Source organism: Carassius carassius, chromosome 49 (assembly GCF_963082965.1).
Source record: "Carassius carassius chromosome 49, fCarCar2.1, whole genome shotgun sequence".
Lineage (NCBI taxonomy): Eukaryota > Metazoa > Chordata > Actinopteri > Cypriniformes > Cyprinidae > Carassius > Carassius carassius.
In genome coordinates, this window is record NC_081803.1 from 17,926,255 (window position 1) to 17,945,216 (window position 18,962).

An 18,962-nucleotide genomic window follows, 5' to 3' on the forward strand; every position below is an offset into this window, starting at 1 on the left:
GCGGTGCAAGTGCCGCCGCGGCCGCCATATGCCCCAGGTGCCTCTGAAAGAGTTTCAGTGGGACCGCTGTCCTGCTCTTGAACGTATTCAAGCAGGCTAGCACCGACTGAGCACGTTCCTCTGTGAGGCATGCTGTCTGTTCGACCGAATCCAACTCCATACCGAGAAAAGAGATCCTCTGCCACGGTGAGAGTTTGCTCTTTTCCCAGCTGACCTGAAGGCCCAACAGGCTCAGGTGCTGGAGCACCACATCCCTGTGCTCGCACAACTGATCTCGAGACTGTGCTAGTATCAGCCAATCGTCTAAGTAGTTGAGAATGCGAACACCCTGCTCTCTGAGAGGAACGAGAGCTGCCTCTGTGACTTTCGTGAAGACACGGGTAGACCGGGAAAGCCCGAAGGGCAGGACCTTGTACTGATATGCCAGTCCTTCGAACGCAAACCGCAGAAAAGGTCTGTGGCGCGGAAGGATGGACACATGAAAGTACACGTCCTTCAGGTCGATCGCTGCAAACCAATCTTGGGGACGGACGCACCTGAAAATGCGTTTCTGTGTCAACATTTTGAACGGTAGCCGATGGAGGGCCCGATTCAAAACTTGCAGATCCAAGATCAGTCATAACCAACCGCCTTTCTTGGGTACAATGAAGTACGGGCTGTAAAACCCCATCCTCATATCAGCTGGAGGGGCCGGCTCTATCGCGTCCTTCGCCAGTAGGACTGTGATCTCTTCCCGCAGGACAGGGGCATCGGATGCTTACACTGTAGTGAAGCGGACACCGCAGAGCTTGGGGGGATGCCGGGCGATCTGAATCACATAGCCGAGGCTGATGGTTCGCAGAAGCCAGCGAGACGGGCTGGGTAGCGCTGACCAGGCGCTTAAAAACCGTACAAGCGGGACCAGCGGAACCACAGCCATACCCGCAGTGGGGCAGCGAGGTGGGACACAGGGACCCAACTCGGGCGGCTTGTGAGCAGGCCGGAGTGTGGGGTGCAGGGCTCACCTGGTTCCACGGGTTGGCAGAGGGTGCGTGAGTAGGGCCTTTGTTGACGCTCTCGAACCGCCCGCTGCTGCCATCAGTCAAAGGAGGAGGATGAGTACGCTCCTTGAAGAGGGCCCAGCGCGTTCCGTGGGTTGCTCTACTGGATCGGAGGTGCAAGAAGAGTGGTGGTCCCCAGAGGGTTGGTTCCCTGCGGGGATTGCCACCACTGTGACCCTCAAACCACCCGCACTACTGCCGGAAGTGGTTCTCGTCTGTCGGCCACCAGAACGAGCCCCAGATCGCGGCCGCGGCAACGGGACTCCGTCCCCCTGAAGGTAGCGGAGCCTGGTTAGCAGCTCAGAGACGGTCATATTCCAGCACCTATGAAGCTCTTTTAGAGAAATTTGCTTGTTTGCTCGTTAGGAAATGCTCTTTTAGTGCTGAGGTGCACAGGGGAATTGGCCGCTTGCAACACGACAGGGGTAGTGCAGCCTGAAGTGAGCAATACACTCGACACAGGAACGACCGCCGGTGAAGCGCCGTCTCGCAAACACATGAAGCTTCCGAGAGCGTGCTGAACTCATAGTTCACAGCAGACACAGTTGAGCAGAGCCATACTAACGCTTGGCTCCGAAGCGAAAAGCTGGAATGCATTGCACCTGCTGCCTTCTTATACTCACTCAATGATCAGCAGCTGGAGGCAATAATTGCATGCCAATGTGCATTGGCACATTGTTTAGTTTACACTCGAAGTAGATTGTTCTATCGAAGCTATATCCCATATTCGTCGGTCACCGGCGGGTGTGTCGAGAGTGACCGACTGAAAGAGAACTGATTGTTTCACTTAGCATTTGTGTAATCTGTGTATTTTTATTATTATTAAAGTATCTTGCTATTAGCTCAAATTCTCAAAATCACATGTACTCATACTTCTACAATTGATACAAAATGCAGCAGCATGACTAGTTTTCAGTGAGCCCACATCACACCTCTGTAATGGTTACCAGTTACAGCTCATATTAAGTTCAATATATTGATACTTGTGTAAGGTGGAGCTAAGGATGGATGCGGGAGTTTAAAGCGCTACAAACCCAAGAACTGAATCCCCTAAAATTCCCCTAAGTCAGCTAGATTAGAAACTCACTAACCTGACTAACTCTACTAACACTAACCAGTCTCAGACCAGCACTGCTTCTCACCCAAACATCAAAATAAATCAAATGATCAAATAATCTATAATAATATTTCTGGAACTTTGGGATCAAGAAACTAAAACACAAAGTAAAGTACAACTCTATCAAACTATAAAATCAAATTATGAATTGGAAAAATATCTACAGGGTGTCAAGAGACACAAAGCAGAGACAGATCCTGACCAAGTACACAAAAATAGCTGTTTACGCAAAGCAAAAAAAAAGAGCAAAGAGTATGTGCTCACTGTAAGACAGGACAGATTGAGACAGAGGTGCACTTCCTCATTCACTGTTACAAATTTAAATCGATAGCAGCAAGAGAATGTGTAGTGTGTGTATTGTTTCTGACCTCCATGTGTTTCTCTTCTGCACTGAAATGAAAATTACAATTCTTTAATTATTATTTATTATTTTATTAAATAATATAAAATGATTATGTAAGACTTTTCAATTAAACAACAATTTTAATGATATTGATTTTTTTTAAATACAAGCCAATAAAATAACAATTTTATTTAAAAAGTAAAACAATAAACCTGGACAGAAAATATATAAAATATCAATATATTATTTTTATTCAGTTGTATGCAACATAATCAGATTTAACTGAATTTCTTTTAATTATTGAAATAATGTATAGTCCATAAAGCTATTATTATTAGAGCATGTGAGCTGAACAGAACAGAGTGCAAAAGAGGGTATCATCATTAACCAGCATTGCCTAGTGCAGCTGTACTACACCATGTTACAGCACATAGCACTACTGCAAATATGAACAGGTACATGGAAATTTCCTGTTGGTGCGTTATTTGAGAGAATTTTACTTTTCTTGTGAGCATGAGCGGAACACAGAGCGGATTATTGAGTGGAGCTGACATCACACTGTCCAGTGACAACAGCTAGAGGGAGTGTGAAATCCGTGATGCTATACATTTTTGCTTCACATTTTCATCTGTTTTTCTCTTTCAGCCCAAAAATAAAAATAATTATTATTATTTAAAAAACTAACAACTAAGCAAATTTATTTTACAAAAAAAATGTTGACACCGCTAACACACGTAGTACCAGTTATGTGATTTATTGGTACTTTACTTTTATTTCATACGTTGCATCCTCGCAGGTTCTTTTGTGCTTTAGAGAAATTATATACAGAGTGGTGCCACATTTGCACATGCAATTGAAGAGTGTGTACTACGAGTACCGTAAAACCAAGGATTGTATTACTGTAGGGAGTATTACTATTACTAGTATTACTATTACTACTGAAGAAAGCGTAATGGTCAACTTGGATCAAGTGTGCCTTAATAACCAATCACTGTTGACTATGCTTCAGACTCATGTGACTTAACTTAATCATGTTCTGTCTAGAGAATTGGATTCAGTGAATGAGTGGGTTAGCGGAAACAAATTAGTCTTAAATATATCCAAAACTAAAAGTATGATTATTGGATCAAAATAAAAATTGATGCTTGGATCGGAAATAAAGTTACATATAGCCAGGCAAAGAACACAACAAGTAGAAAAGGCTAAGCTTTTGGGTTTGGTTATTGATAGTAGTCTTTCTTGGACAGAACACATAAATACTATTGCTAACAGAATGGGATGTGGCATTGCAGTAACTAAAAAATGTTGCCATTATGTGAATCAAGATACTTTAAAAATAGTTACAGAGTCATTAATATGTCACTTGTCATACTGCACTGAGTTGTGGTCTTCTGCATCTAAAAAGGACTTGACAAAAATACATGTTGTGCAAAATAAAGCAGCAAGACTTGTTCCGGGCTGCTTAGTTAAAACAAGTAGAGATAAGATGTTTTCTACTCTTTCATGGCTCACTTTAAACCAAAGAATAACAGTTACTTTAAGCACCATGATATATAACACATTGACAATGAAAATGGCTATTTCTCTGTTTAATCAAATAGTTTACTGTAACTCTGTGCACAATCATAACACCAGAAAGGCAAATAATGGTCATATAATGACCCCCTATCTAAAAACTAATTTTATGATGAAAACCGTCCTGTATAGAGCTATTGTCATCTGAAATAACATTCCCATTAATGTTCACCAGCTTTGTAATAAGCTGTCATTTAAAAGTAGTCTAAGGTGTTATGTGTTAATTTAGGTTTCTTATGTCTTCCTTAATGTAATTATAAATCATATTGTATTTGTCTCGTCCTGCTAAGAATTGAAACCAGGTTGTATGTATGTATATATATGTAATGTGTATATTTGTATATTTATCAACTGTGATGACTGAATTGTTGTTGTTGTAATGTAACATTTTAGAATGGACCCCAGGAAGACTACCTGATTGCACAGACTATCAGCTAATGGGATCCATATAAATAAACAAATAAACAATAAACAGCACAGCCCTGATGTCATTGAATTGTTTAAGGATACCATAGGAATTAATGAGAAGCAGGCGTGGTGCAAGAGAATTTTAAAGGGGTCATATGATGTTGCTAAAAAGAACATTATTTTGTGTATTTGGTGTAATGAAATGTGTTTATGCAGTTTAAGGTTAAAAAAACACATTATTTTCCGCATACTGTATATTATTGTTTCTCTTCTATGCCCCGCCTTTCTGAAATGCGTAGTGTTTTACAAAGTCTGAAAAGCGAGGGATGCTCTGATTTGCCAGCTATACAGTGTTTTGTGATTGGCTGAATGCCTCAAGTGTGTGACGGAAATGTTACACCCCTTGCCATACTGTGATGCGTGTCATGGTCAGAACACCACTTCGTTAAGACAAAAAAAAAGAAAAATAAGAAAACACATTACAAACGACCAATTGGTTGCATCCAGTGGGGACATAATTATGGATTATAATGACTTTTACTCTGTTTTACACGTTGCATTGCATCACACCAGGTAAACATAAAACAATGTCTGCATTTGTGATCAGAGAAACGACTAGCATTACTCTATAACAGCGGTTCTCAATTCCAGTCCTCGCACCCCCCAGCTCTGCATATTTTGCATGTGTCTCTTTGTTAACTATAAAGGTAATACAGTAGAATTGTATAAAATAATGACAGAATATATGCTGGAACATAGCCAGTTTATAATAATAATAATAAAAAAAATAATACTTTATCTGTTGTGACCCTTAAAAGTAGAATCCTTTTGACAAGTGAGATCCCACTTAAGATTTGAAATAAAGCTTTTTTATTTATTTTTTTGGTGATGATTGTACTGTTAATAATTTAAATTAATTAATAAACATTGTTTTGAAGATTTTTCAATAAGGTGTAAACTAACCTAATCTCTACCTCACAGCGTCAGTTTTGCAGTGATGCACTATGAAATTATTGTCGGGCAATTGTAACTTAATAATATGAATTGGCCTGATAATCAGAATAATGTAACAGGCCTTCATTAAAGGGATAGTTCACCCAAAAATCTAAATTATGTTATTAATAACTCACCCTCATGTCGTTCCAAACCCGTGAGACCTCCGTTTATCTTCGGAAAACAGTTTAAGATATTTTAGATTTAGTCCGAGAGCTCTCAGTCCCTCTATTGAAACTGTGTGTATGGTATACTGTCCACGTCCAGAAAGGTAAGAAAAAGATCATCAAAGTAGTCCATGTGACATCAGAGGGTCAGTTAGAATTTTTTGAAGCATCGAAAATACATTTTGGTCCAAAAATAGCAAAAACTACGACTTTATTCATCATTGTCTTCTCTTCCGGGTCTGTTGTGAGAGAGTTCGAAACAAAGCAGTTTGTGATATCCATATATTTTTGAACCAGTTCACCAAATCGAACTGAATCGTTTTAAACGGTTCCCGTCTCCAATACGCATTAATCCACAAATGACTTAAGCTGTTAACTTTTTTAATGTGGCTGACACTCCCTCTGAGTTCAAACAAACCAATATCCCGGAGTAATTCATTTGCTCAAACAGTACACTGACTGAACTGCTGTGAAGAGAGAACTGAAGATGAACACAGAGCCGAGCCAGATAATGAACAAAAGACTGACTCCTTCTCGAGTCAAGAACCGTTTCTGTCGGATGTGTCCAATTCGAGAACCGAGGAGCTGATGATACTGCGTATGTGTGATTCAGCGTGAAGCAGGCTGACACACAGAGCGTCTGAACCGAACTGGTTCTTTTGGTGATTGATTCTGAACTGATTCTGTGCTAATGTTATGAGCACGGGTAAACCGAAGGCTTGAATGAAGGGCAATCATCGCCAATGATGCCATTACGTCAAGCGCAAAAGAACCGGTGAACCGTTTTTTTCAACAAGTTTATTGAATCGAACTGTCCTAAAGAACTACTGGTGATCCGAAAACTGATGCAACCGGTTCTTGACTCGTGAAAGAGTGAATATTTCGTTCATTATCTGGCTCGGCTCGGTGTTCATCTTCAGTTCTCTCTTCACATCAGTTCAGTCAGTGTACTGTTTGAGTAAATGAATTACTCCGGGATATTGGTTTGTTTGAACTCAGAGGGATTGTCACAGGGTCGTGCAGAGACCTTTGGAGGGGCAGGTGCTCAAAGTATAAAAGGGGCACATGGAACAAGGCTTTAAATGGCACTGTTCAAAATATCAATACAGCAATATATTGTGATGCATTCCTTGTAGATTCGCGTATCGATATGGATGATTATGTATTGATACGGCAGCAAATACTCTGATGCAGTTTTGAAAAAGAAAAAACAGAAAAGACAATTTTAAGTTTAAAAGTAAAAAAAAAAAAATTCTTTCCACCTAATAATAGCTCCTAATAATAGGGATCAAAAACTGAAATGTCTTAAGTTGTCCCAACCTGATACTTCTCTGTTTCTACAGAATAATTAAGAACAGCTGTTATAGTAAAAACTATAGAAAACGCTTGTGCCTCTACATTTTCCTCTTTCTCACCAGCCTCTGTCTCCTGGCTTGCTGTTCCCTGCTCCCTTTCTGTCACTTGTGCCTCTACATTTCCCTCTTTTTCTTCCTCTGTCTCCATCTCATCATCTGGGACCCGTTTCACAAAGGAGGTTAAGTGAAAACTCTAAGTATGTTTACCCTGAAATGAGGGAAACTCTAGGTTTTCTGTTTCAGAATGGGAGGTTTGTCAAACCTGAGAAAGCAGGGTAAGTCAAGCCCGTTTCTAAAAGAGAGGTAACTTACACTCAGAGTCAGTTACCATGGTAACTTACACTATGAACCTAACCTGGTTGGGAGCAGGTTTTCTTCGATAAACCCAGAGTTTATTTCGGTCTCCACCCCCTTTTTAAACACTTCATTAATGCATGCTGGAAAAATGCTCTTCTTACTAAGTGTTTTTTCTTCTTCTTTTTTTGCCCAAGTACAAAGATAAAAAAAAAAATTATAAAATAAAGATTGATTTTCTAATATAATTATTCTAGTGGTGCACGAGCGTAACTCAGAGTCAGTCAATTTAGATTTGATTAAACCAACTCATTTCAGTTTCCCATCTCAGGGTAAGTCAACTCAGAGTTCAAGTTTAAACTCAGAGTTGGTTGAACCTCCTTAGTGAAACGGGCCCCAGCTCTATTACTTTCAACTCTCTGTCCATTTAGAAACAATGCATCATTTACTATTTCAGCATTAATCTATTATTTTAACCATCACTGCTGTCTACTCTTGCACCTAATCAATAAGTCCACCTTAAATATTCATACAAAACATTAAACAACTGATATAGTGATTAATATTATTATTACTGTTGCAGTTGTTGTTGTCTAAAATTGAACACCTTTGCAATGTAAACAAATGACAGGCTACAAGTGTTATTCATCCATCTCCTTCACACTGCACTTTGATGTCAGGTGTCAGATGTCAATATATATATATATATATATATATATATATATATATATATATATATATATATATATATATATATATATATATATTTGTGTCACATTTAAATATAATTATATTTTAATTCATTTCTTAATTGTTTTTATTTTTAGAATGATAATTCAGAGAATGAGAAAATCTGAATAAGCCTTACCACTGTTGTGATAATTATTTTTAAGGCACTCTATGTTTTAAAAAATGAATAAATACTGTAACATAATACTAGTTTAGTCAAATAACATAAAAAAGACCATACCCCTGGATGCCTGTGAAACTTTTCTCCCTCAAACAGCACGCTAACGTTACTCTACACTACAGACAACACACAGCAATATTAACAACATATCTGCATGTTCTCACATCACATCGTTCTTGTAAAATAATAATAAGTAACTAAACATCAAAATCACTTCGCTGAGAATGAAACGTACTCGGTTACTAACGTAACCTTGGTTCTCTCTAGAAGAGGGAACGAGTACTGCGTCTTAGCTGAGACGCTACGGGAAAAGTCTCTTTTCAAGAAATACTGAAGCAAAAAATTATCCTTAATTTAGAATTTTTGTAAAGCACATTTGCAGCAGCACACAGCCATAGGCGAGACGGCTCGCTCGCTCATTGGCTGCTCTGCGGCAACTGCACAGCCTATCGAGCGCAGCTTCGCGCCCTTCATGCCACTTCCTGCCGAAACGGGTGTGGCCCAACCCTATAAAAGGAGCTCGAAAAGGCTGACTCACCTGATTTATTTCATCGCCGAAGCGAACCAGAGTGAATCGTACGCACGGCAGAGAACGCAGTACTCGTTCCCTCTTCTAGAGAGAACCGAGGTTACGTTAGTAACCGAGTACGTTCTCTTACGAGAGTTCTCTCGTACTGCGTCTTAGCTAAGACGCTACGGGAACCCCATGTAAAGCGCCGTGCGCAGGGATCACACACACCAATAAACCTGAAAGCAATGCCCAGGATTTACCGTGCACAGTCACCCGAGGGACTCACAGAGAGTCCAGGACAGGGGGGGGGAGCCCTCCGTCCCATATCTAGCAGCACCCGTAGATGCGGCAATATGACATCACACAGTCGAGGCAAAGCCTGACTAATGTGGCACTGCGGCTCTTACGCAATACTGCCCATATAACAGTCGGCAGCGCATAACGCTCACAAACTCAGAGTTCCCATCAGGGCCCTGATTCGACTATACTGACAGCAGCCTTGCTTGCAAGGCGGGAACCTCCAGGCTATAGAACCTGATAAATGTAGACGGCGAGGCCCAACCTGCCGCCATACATATATCCTGCAAGGAGATCCCCGTAGACCACGCCCATGACGAGGCGACGCCCCTTGCGGAGTGTCGACACCATCTTCACTTTCGAGGAAGTCCCCAGGCTTACACCTGATTGGTACCAGTCATTCGCTGTCCAGGGCTTCAGGGCTGTAACGCAGCTCTGATTGACCCTGAGACGCAGCCGACCAGATACCCACGCTCCGCGCGGTACCCGCGCTCTCAGCCATCGAGTAAAATGGCCCCGTGTTCCACGAGCTCCGCTCGTGATTGAGCCAGAATCAGCCAGTCGTCCAAATAGTTCAGCACTTGCATGCCTCTGAGTCTGAGAGGAGCGAGCGCTGCGTCCACGCACCTCGTAAACGTACGAGGAGCCACGGACGAGCCGAACGGCAGGACTGTAAACTGGTATGCCTGGCCCTCGAAGGCGAATCTCAAGTATCGCCTGTGACGTGACGCTATCTGTATTTGAAAATACGCGTCCTTCAGATCTATTGACATGAACCAGTCTCCTCTGCGAATAGGCGCGAGGAGTTTCCTGGTTGTAAGCATTTTGAAACTGCGTTTCGCCAATGCTTTGCTCAGCTGTCCTAGATCCAGTATGGGTCTGAGACCCCTGTCTTTCTTGGGCACTAGAAAGTATCTGCTGTACAGCCCCCCCTCGCTTTGAGCTTGAGAAACAGGCTCCACAGCCCCTCTTCTCAACAGTTTTGATATTTCGGATCGAAGTAGGTGTGCTACTTCTGTTTTGACCATAGTTTCGACGCGCGCTAAAAAGCGCGGAGGGCGTCGAAAAAACTGTAGCGAGTAGCCTCCATTTATAATGTCTAGCACCCAATCCGAAACCCCTGGAAGCGCTGACCATGCGTCTGCATGAATGGCTAGGGGTTGGATGCGAAGCGCGCTCTGTTGGCTGGGCAACGGCCTCAGGAATAGCTCGTCCCGCTGAGATGCCGGCGCTTGCTTCCTTCATGATCCAGCGATGTGTGAGCTTCGCTGAAGAGATGAAAAATCAGGTGAGTCAGCCTTTTCGAGCTCCTTTTATAGAGTTGGGCCACACCCGTTTCGGCGGGAAGTGGCATGAAGGGCGCGTAGCTGTTGCATCAGCCTGTGCTCGATAGGCTTTGCCGTTGCCGCAGAGCAGCCAATGAGCGAGCGAGCCGTCTCGCCTATGGCTGTGTGCTGCTGCAAATGCGCTTTACAAAAATTCACTTTATGATTAACCAATTATACAGAGTATAATAATAAAGGAATGTTTCTGAATGAAACAAACAACATGATATTAAAATATATGTTGTCTAAATTAAAACTATTATGATTATTTACCTATATGACTTTATAACAATTGCAGTTTTTGTGAAATTGTTCTAAGAATGATGGCTTTGTCAGTTTAATTACAATTGATGTTCTGTAAAAATATTGACCAGAGAGGATGCTGGCTGAGCTTTGCTCTCTGATTTCCTTCTCACTGAACCTTCATTTATGCATTTGCCACCCTTCATCAGGGTGTTCATAACTTTCACTTGCTGATGTACAACACAGAAAATCCTCAAATATAAAGATATGGTCAGGATACAAGGAAAAATAAAAGACACGGACAGATCAGAGACTCTCCAAGCAAAACCCATCATAACAGAACACTCTCCATAACAAATGTTTGTTCTGCGTGAAATGTCAAAATAACCGTTATTAATCACGAAGGCAGCACTATAAGTTGAGGAGAAAACCCAGCTCAAACAGATGCTTATTAATGTTTTAGTCATGGTTATTTTTTGTGGGTACTGTAAAGGGTGACAAACAGCCACATAACGATCAACAGCAATTAAAACTAAATCACTAAGAGATGCTGAGAGAAGCATCGCAATAAATATTGAATAGAGTCCACAGAAAGTGTCTCCAAAGTACCAACACATCTCAATCAGCTTTATGGCCTCTATGGGCATCACAAGTCCAATAAGCAGGTCGGCCACAGCTAGAGAGAGAATGATCAGGTTGGTTGGAGTGTGAAGATTCTTGAAATGAGAGATGGAGATGATCACCAGCAGGTTCAGAAACAACCTCCATGCTGACAGCACTGATATAAACACATAAATGATATTGTATTCATGACTGGAGCGTTTTCCCTTGATATAGGATGAGTTGATGGCAGGAAAGCAGTATTGAATCTCATGATCCTCTGTCTCATAGGCCATGAGTGAGTCTCCTCCTGTTAGGAGTTTGTTCTGCTCTCCTTACTGTCCTTTCTTTTATACAGTGTCTGGATCAAACTGACCAACCCATCTACCGCCCACTCTGATCCTGCATAATGACATTTATTTTTTTCCACCAAAACTTTTAACCTTGATGTGACTATTTAGGACCTATACAATACTTATGCTATATTTTTATTTAATTTTTTTCCCAGCAATTATCTAGTCTATGGTGGCCCTCAGAAGTCTAATCTGTTCCAACCATGGGCATCGCTATACCAGACTGTCAAAAGGTTGCATTTGCGAACAAAAATATTCATTTGCAAGTTATATTTTGGTGAGATCGCCAATGTTATGACTTACAATGTTATAAATTACATGTAATTTAGGAGTCCAGTTGGACCCAGGCCACAGCCATGATGTCAACCCATGGTGGAGTTGACGGAGGGAAGAGTCATGGTCCAGCATGCCAACCAATGGCGGCGGAGCAGGTGGAGGAGGAGCCGAGGCAGAGAGCCAATGAGCCAGGGGGTCGCTGATGATCCGAAGGTCCAGGGTGGAGCAGAGGGCTCTGGCGACCGAAGGAAGAGGTCGGCAATCAGGAGATCCGCAGTGGAGCCGGAGTGACAGAGGACCAAGGTGGAGCAGGTGGGAGGAAGGAGGCTCTGTAGCCCGCTCTTGCACCTGGTCTGATGGCTTTAGCACTCTATTGGGTATCGGTATTGTGCTGGCTCGCAGATCGTGATGGGAGTTGTCTCTCTGTCATCAATTGGCTCGGGCTTAAGCTCCACACAGTAGGAAGATGGTGGGCTGGGCTTTGTGTTAGGAGTTGCACTGGCGATTAAATTCTGGGAACAGGTGAGAAGTTCACATTGACTCCATTGTGAAAAAGGCTCAGCAGAGGTTGTACTTCCTTCGCCAGCTGAGGAAGTTTATCCTGCCACAGGATCTGCTGAAACAGTTCTACTCCACCATCATCGAATCCATCCTCTGCACTTCAGTAACTGTCTGGTTCAGCTCAGCTTCTAAATCTGACCTCAGAAGACTACAGAGGGTAGTCCGGACTGCTGAGCGAATTATCGGTACAACCCTCCCATCTATTCAAGAACTGTACTTATCCAGAGTGAGCAAAAGGGCTGTTAAAATCACTCTGGACCCCTCACATCCAGCACACTCCCTCTTTGAACTGTTGCCATCTGGTCGACGCTACAGAGCACTGAGCACCAGAACGACCAGACACAGGAACAGTTTCTTCCCTCAGGCAATCCATCTTATGAACAGCTGATAATAACTGTGGGACACACTACACTATTTATATTTATATACACTACACTTTTTATCCAACACACATACTTAGCGTACACTTAAATCTTTTGCACATAATATACATGTACATACATGGAACACAATACACTACTTATATTTATATTTATATACACATACACTTATTTATCCAACACACATACTTAGCGTACAGTTAAAACTTTTCCACATAATATACATGTACATACATAAATGCTAATTTTAATATACCTGCCATACATTGTCAATTTGTATATTGTCAATCCTTACCCACCTATTTGTATTTTTTTGTATTTTTTATTCCTTATTGTGTTTTTTGTTCTGTCGCTGTTATGTTGCACTGCGGAGCTCTGTCACGAAAACAAATTCCTCATATGTGTGAACATACCTGGCAATAAAGCTCATTCTGAATCTGATTCTGAAATGGGGATCCATTTATTACCAGTGTCCAATCCACAAAGGTGGCGAAATTTGCTCTGGGACCATCCTTAGACAACGGCGCTCTGTACACGATGTTGTTTGTGTAGTTGGTGAGGCTTTCCAGTACCCATGAACAGTGGAAACACACATTAAACTGTATACGTAGATCTGTTCATCTGTCACACTAAACAAGGAGACTTGTGGCCATAACATCTGTGCTGCCACAGAGCTGTTTGGGAATGCAGTCTTCACAGTTTAAGGCTGCAGTGCTGCACTTGGTGACCATTGACTTCTTCATCTCTGGCATCCAGACCCGCTTCTCTTTAGTCTGGACCATGTCAGTGAAGACAAATGTTTTCAGTTCCAGCTTTCCTTCTGCTGTACCTCTTGATGCAGTCTTTCTGTACAAGTAGAAAATAATACAAGCAGTCATAACAAATCAGTAATGTATTGAAAACTCATAGTACATATGAAGACTTCAGATGCAAAGTGTGAATTCAGATTCAGATGATCTGTCTGAAGAATTTCAGTCAGGTTTCAGGCCCCACCATAGCACAAAAACTGCACTTGTTAAAATTACAAATGACCTGCTTCTTGCGTCAGATCAAGGCTGCATCTCATTGCTAGTTTTACTTGATCTTAGTGCTGCGTTTGACACCATAGATCATGACATACTCATAGATCGATTACAAAACTATACAGGTATTCAAGGTGTGAGGGACCAAGCAGTCAAGGGCAAAGAATGCAGGATTTCCAAAAACAAGAAAATGATTTATTAAATGCCAAACAAAATTACAAATTAAATTACTTGAAAACTGAACAAAATAAAGTCAGGTCTAGGCCCAAAAACAGGGTCAACTGAACAGAACCAAACTTAACAGTAATCAAAACCAAACTAAACAAAAAGAAACATGACCTCTCAAATGACACACATGGGGAACTTATATACACAAAGGACTAGTCCATTACACATACACAGGGAATAACACCAACATTACTTAACACAATTCAAATAAATAAAGTAATAAATTCAGAAACATGAATAAATGGGTCATCCACAAAGTAATATAACCAAAGAATCATACTCAACAAAATATACATAGAATTATAATAACCAAATAAACAGATATAATTAATCTGGCACCCCCAGCTAATTAGCAACATGGTTTAATCCAACAGAACAAAATGGCAGCCACTGACGCCAGCCGGTCCTTTATCGGAACGGACCTCCACCAAAGCGCTACGTCCCAGACAGCACCAACCCTCCACTCTTTCCACGTAAGAACTTAAACTCAAAAGAAATAAATGTTAACATGCCAGTAACAACTAGAAAGTGTGCACCCAAACTAGAAATTTATGGCAGAAAACAAATTTGAAAATAAAACAATGAACGTAAACTAAATCTGTGTCTGTCATTATTATGAAATATGCGAATAGCGTGATCTGTAACCAAGGTATCTGTAACAAATGTGTCATGAAATACTAAACATAATCTAAAATAATTGTGTAAACAACCCAGAAAGAGGGATGCATGTGTGCATGGGTTCTCAGTTACTGCCCCTTTGGTGTGGCCCCGTCCTCGGCCATCACACAAGGGTAGGCTCTAAGATTGTTTAGATCCTACCTGTCCGATCGCTACAATTTTGTTTATTTAAATGGGGAGTCATCTCATTTATCACCAGCAAAATATGGAGTGCCACAAGCCGTCCTAGGTCCTCTTCTATTTTCAATATACATGTTGCCCCTTGGTAATATTATTAGAAAATACGGAATTAGCTTCCACTGTTATGCTGATGATACTCAGCTATATACAGTATCTCAAAGAGACCAGATTCAACTTCTAAATTATCTAAACTAACAGAGTGTGTTAATAATGTAAAAGATTGGATGTCCAATAATTTTATCCTATTAAATTCGTATAAGACAGAGATATTAATTATTGGACCAAAAAACAGTACACAGAATCATGTAGATTACAATTTGCAACTAGAAGGATGTTCTGTTACTTCCTCTACAGTCAAAAATGTGGGTGTTATATTGGACAGCAATTTTCCTTTGAAAATCATAGTTCCCATGTTACAAAAACTGCATTCTTCCATCTTAGAAACATAGCCAAGCTAAGAAACATGTTATCTGATTCTGATGCAGAAAAGCTAGTTCATGCATTCATGACCTCTAGACTGGACTATTGTAATATGTTACATCCCGTGGTAACTAGGATTTACACAAGCTCCAGCCTGGATCCAGAACACCTGAGAAGAGATGATCACCCCCCTCAGAGGACCCCAGATGATGCTAACCCTGAATCAACAAACAGAACTAACAAATATTGCTACAAGTGTGACTGCATCATATAATAATTGCTGTTAATAATGTTCATAGTCTGGCTGACTACGTCTTGTATAATTTTTTCTGAAAAATTATGTCATACGTGCACAAACTGACAGTCACAACTTATAAGCTACTACTAAATATTGTAGAAACTTAATTTTCTGTAAAGTTGCTTTGTAACAATTTGTATTGTAAAAAGCGCTATACAAATAAACTTTAATTGAATGCAATAGCCTCTAAGTTCCACCTGAAATTTTCTTTTAAAATTCTTCTTAGAAGAACATTTCAGACAGAACTTAAAGGCTTTTGCATCTGAAGTCTTCATATACAACATAGCTTGTTCTTCATTTCCACATCAACTGACTTCATCCTCCTTCAAAAAAATCTAAAACAATAAGTCCATAAGAAAAATAGTTTTGGTGAATACAGGTGCAGGTGTCAGTACTCACCATATTCAGTAATTTTCTGCCCAAATTCCAGAAATGATGACCTGATGATTTGTTCATTCTAGGACTTATATAAAAAGATGTATATGTGAAAAATGATAATTGCTGACTTGAATAGAGATCAACATCAAATGCTGCACTAATGCATTGCTTGAATACAGACATACCAATGGGAATGAGCACCTTTTCAGTCTTTTCTGTTTGGGGACAATAGAGCCATGTTCATTCCTCATCTCCAACAGGACTGATGTTCTTTGTGTTTTTTCTCTTCAGCTGTAAAACAAAAATATGTCTATTAACCCCATGTTTAAATACTATTGCTGGTTAAACATATTATTAAGACATGAGATATGATATGATATTAAAAGATATGATTAAGTTAATTCACCAAAAGATTCACGTTAGAGGATTAAATGAATATTGGTTACAATTTTCTACAAACCTTTCTTGGAGAGGGCTGATCATGACTAGAACTTGCTGAGCCTCACTAGTAGACATTCAGTTGACAAAACTGAAAGAGGCCATCATACAACCATCCACTCTGTTTCTACCTTACAACAGAGCAAAAGAGAATATGTGAGTGAGTGATTGAAGGAATTAAAGGACTAAGATGAAGAGAAACAGGCTGAGAAAGGCAGAATCTTGTGTTTAAATTTAAAAAAATGAGAGGGAAGAAAGCTTTATCTTCAAGCGATATCATTCTCAATTATTTTCTACATGATAACATGCTAGCAGGATTTTTCCAAGCAGTTTAAAGACCTCTTCATACCAAGGATGAGTACATACCAAAACTATGTTGGTGTGGATGCTAAAATAGTTATTGTAGTTACTATTCTTGGTGTGAACAGCCTTAAATTATCTAATTTGGTCAAATTAACTGAAGATCTGATGTGTCACATGAAAAGTTAAACTAGCATTTCCAGACTGCTTTTAGACAGATGTGTTCAATTAAAATCAAAATGGAAATAAAGGCAGACTGTGAGGTGTGGACAGATATCATGTACTGTTAGAATGGGTTTAGCCGGCGCTAATAAAGAAAACAGTGGACTCAATGTAAACTTTAGGATATAAACGCTCTGCCCCCTTACAATGGGCAGAGTCTGCATGAGAGCTGAGGCGATGGTCAATGACAGCAGGAGGAAAAGCTGGAGAGTACGCTTGTACAACATCATATCAATTTTTCTGAAATTGTTTGAATTATCTATACTTTGACGTAGCACAGGGCTTGTACTGATGAGTTCGTGGGGTATGTAAAAAAAAAACATCAAATTCGGTGCAAAATGTAACTGCAGTAAAGTTCTGTCAAGGTTCAGACCGACACAGACGTACCTCTGGAAATGTTTGCATTTGCAGCTTTTGGTCTTGTCCTTAAACACACAAGTTGGTCAAATTCATCCCTCTCCACAAACAAGACAGGTTTGACAAGAGTTTGACAGGCTCATGGTCTTCCTTTTCAGCTGAAATAAAGAAAAAGTAAAAAGTTGTTGTTGTTTTTATACATACATGTTGAGACCATGTTTTAGAAATGATCTGTGAACAAAATATTTGAATGGAAGGACTATAAGGAAGGCTATTAACATAAAGTGAGGATACATTAATTAAAGTAAATCAGTTATAACTAAATGTCTTCAACATTACCTGTGAAGTGTTGAACCTGTGAAGGACTTCAGCTTCCCTGACAACTTCAAGTTCAGCATTGAGCTTCGAGTTCAAGTTCCCTTTTAATACAAGAACTGATCCAAATCTTATTCTGAGCTTTGACAATATGCCATGATGAAAAAGAGAAAGGAAGAAAGAAAAATAGGTGTCTGAATTATGAATTACAGATCAGAAAAATAGGAAAGGAAAATCAGAGAGAGAGAGAGAGAGAGAGAGAGAGAGAGATTCATAAAGAGCTGTTGGACACTGAATGTTTTTGTTGGAGCTGGAGATGTATGTGATATGAAAAAACTGCAAAACTGAAAAGAAAAAAAAAACACTGAATTATAATTATATTACAAAAAGGTATTAAAGGCATAGCAAATTATGTGTTTACTGTGTTACTTAACTAAAGAGTACACAATAAACACAGTTACTGTGGTAAAAAGCATGGTGATGTGTTTATACTGTACTACAAATACACAAGTAAAACTCCAGAGTTCGATTGAATGATTTAAACGTCAAGCTGGTTGAATAGGACAAACAGCATCCAGTATCGATTTGAAAATAAATCTTTAAAAAATTTGAAAAAAAAAAACTCATATTATTCATAAACGATCCACTACTTTATGAGAGGAGAAAACCTTACCCTTTACATGTCTCGAAGTCATCTAAAACCCATATGTTTTTAGCAAAACATCTGGAAGAGTTTAAAACACAAACAATTCAAAACGCAAATAGCAAACATATTAAAATAAACCCACAATGCATGTAGGCGAAAGTTTATGTATCATAGCCAATATTAGGGGCGCTAATTTAGAGAACGCTCGTATGGTTCGTATTTGAGGATAGTGACAAATGACCTATACGGTCATATGAGTTGGAGGACTTGTTGGATCACCTCCATGCCATGCTGAGGTGAGGCAGTAATTAAAGAAAAGTATTAAATTCATGTACAGTAAATGAACAAACTTTCCAGTAGGCCAACGATTCACTAAATTTATTTATTTTTTTTTGTTCTTAGTAAGTATTCAAATTTGTTGAGATAGTGAATTGGTGGGTTTTTGTTAAAAGTACGCCAAAATTGTCACAATTAAAAGAACCAAAGGCATAAACTACTTCAGCCTGTGTGCATTGAATTTATTAAACCCCCATGTCGTTCCAAACACATAAAAGCTTAGTTCATCTTCAGAACACAATTTAAGATATTTTGGATGAAAACTGGTAGGCTTGAGGCTGTCCCATAGACTGCCAAGTACAACCCGAATTCCGGAAAAGTTGGGACGTTTTTTAAATTTTAATAAAATGAAAACTAAAAGACTTTCAAATCACATGAGCCAATATTTTATTCACA

At 39.9% G+C, this 18,962-nt stretch overlaps 2 long non-coding RNA genes across 2 annotated transcripts; one reads left to right on the top strand and one right to left on the bottom strand.

Moving 5' to 3' along the window:
• Positions 1-13,583: 13,583 nt before the first annotated feature.
• Positions 13,584-17,382, bottom strand: LOC132132807 (uncharacterized). Its single transcript, XR_009429086.1, has 5 exons — positions 17,296-17,382; positions 16,413-16,517; positions 16,154-16,243; positions 15,974-16,037; positions 13,584-13,594 (listed from the first exon to the last, which is right to left on the bottom strand). It is a non-coding gene; the product is annotated as an uncharacterized LOC132132807 (long non-coding RNA).
• LOC132132809 (uncharacterized) lies at positions 13,591-15,898 on the top strand. Its single transcript, XR_009429087.1, has 2 exons — positions 13,591-13,684; positions 15,758-15,898. It is a non-coding gene; the product is annotated as an uncharacterized LOC132132809 (long non-coding RNA).
• Positions 17,383-18,962: the final 1,580 nt, after the last annotated feature.